This window comes from Triticum dicoccoides, chromosome 7A (genome assembly GCF_002162155.2).
Source record: "Triticum dicoccoides isolate Atlit2015 ecotype Zavitan chromosome 7A, WEW_v2.0, whole genome shotgun sequence".
In the NCBI taxonomy this organism is placed as follows: Eukaryota; Viridiplantae; Streptophyta; class Magnoliopsida; order Poales; family Poaceae; genus Triticum; species Triticum dicoccoides.
Window position 1 is genome coordinate 82,867,234 of NC_041392.1, and position 2,273 is coordinate 82,869,506.

Below are 2,273 nucleotides of genomic sequence, written 5' to 3' on the forward strand. Positions count from 1 at the left end.
TTATTTGCAGTTTCTTTTATTTTTAGTTTTATATATGAAAAAATACCACCAGTGCCTAAATTTGTATTTATCAACAAACTACTGTGAGATTAATTCTTAACCCATAATAAAATAGTTTTAGCATTTCATAAATTCAATAGGCATTTGTTTAATTGTTTCACTACTGTTTTAATTGTTTTAGAGCCTTTAAACCTTTTATCAAAGTTTGGTTTCTCCACCATAATTACGTATGATTTATTTGACACAAGACGAACATTTTAGTTTTGATATTTGAATATTTTACTGTTTGCCTATATTTTAAATTCTAATTTGAATCGTTTTTGAACTAACTCGAGTTTATTAACAGTACCCGAGGTGACGTGGCACCATTAGCAGAGGTTTACTGTAGCTTGATTATCCGGGCGTCACAATTCTCCTCCACTACAAGAAATCTCGTCCCGAGATTTAGGAGCGGTTATAAGGGGGGAAGAGATCTGGTTACGAAATTCTAACGATTCTTCTCGGTCATAGTTGCTCTTCTCGAAGAGGTCAATCCATTACATTGATGTCTTCAGTCCTCTGCTTCAGGTCATCATGATGAAGTTGTCATCCTTCCTTCAGGATCTTCACCGTACTTACGAAAGGGTGGGAAGGGAAAACCCTATAAGGACGGATTCTAACAAGATCGAGCATCAGACGGTTAACTCAGGGGAAGAAGCATAAGTATCTCTCAAATTGAAACTTAAGAAGATGGAGAGAGCAAAGTAAGAAGGTACCATGAGAAGTTTCAAACCGATAGGTAAGCATTCGATGCCTATCAGAAGGTGAAGGGGGTTCGGAGCAACGAGAATAAGTATTGCGTCTGATACCCGAATAGATCACTTGGCAGGTGGCCCGTGAGTTACATAAGAAGTCAAGCGCGGGGAATAACTTTTGAAACCGGGGGTGTACAGGAGAGTCAGGTTTCAATCCCGTGGAACTGTGGGTTATGGGCCCACCATGTGGTTAAAAGTAGGAAAAGCGTTGATATCTTGCACGATCGTGATAGCAAGACATGTCAGAGGGTAGCCTATCAGTTATGTTGGCAACAATGTCGATACAAAGGGCGAGGGATGAAGAGAACCATTTTCCTGCTCGTTGAACGAGGCGGACCATTAGGCAAAGTTCTCGTCCATCGGTGGCTACCGAAATGTCATCAATTATAGTAATAGGGTCTTACTGGCAGAGTTGTACCACGAGGTGCTTACCTAAGCAGGGAATTACCACTACTCGGTTAAGTAGATTATAAGAAAGTTTGAACAAAACAACGGAACAGAAAATGTGTTTAAACACATATATCAGGGGTATATCCTTCCCAAAGTCAAGCAGAGGATGATATCCAAGACAGGATATAAAGTAGAAACCCCTTTAGATAAGAGGAGAGAAATTTCATGACATTACCCATACAATGGTGTTTGGGTAATTTCAACAAGAAACATTTAGCATGGTGCTTCAAATGTTCTTATTGAAAATCGGAGTACCATAGACATGCTTCGAGATAGCACTGACATGGTCTTCAAGCAAAGGTCAGACTTTGGATACACAAAGGATTCATTAGGAACAACTTATGGAATAAGTCTTACCATTTCCTCATGGAAGAATAGATAACCTTGCTAAGAGTAAACTATAACAATAGGTCCTCCGGCCAGGTGTGCTAGGCATGACATCACCTTACCGGGTCACATAAAGACCATTGTTATAACTCTTGGGAATATGTTCCAATCATCATAACTGATCGAGATTCAGATCTGATTGGTGTCAGGATAACTCAGACTTAGAATGCTTGAGAAGAAAGGTGCAACACAAATTGTCGAGATGACATTGTAAGATTCTCAAGAAATGAACTATGGGAGTGAGTATCGACACAAGAGTTCATCATTTAAACCAAAGAGAGGATGATGGGGTAGCTGATGGAGTCAGCGACAATCCTCGAGATTTCCAAAAATGTGGATTTCCACAGTTATGTGAAGAAGGAGATAACATTTGTCAGATCAAATGACATAATGATGTATGTTTGAGGAAAACATACACCATTAAGCATTGGTTGAAAGGTGCGCCCAAAATATGGGCTTAGGAGGTATGATCAATGTTAGAATGGTGATTCGATAATCAATGGTCTAAGAGTGAAATGTCGACCATTAACTTCAAAGCAATAGGGTTGCTAGAAGTGCATAATCCAAACAGCACCGTTCACTTGTTGGTATTTCGGTTAGAATCAACACAGGGACCAAGAAAGAATGGTGATGGTGAGAAGT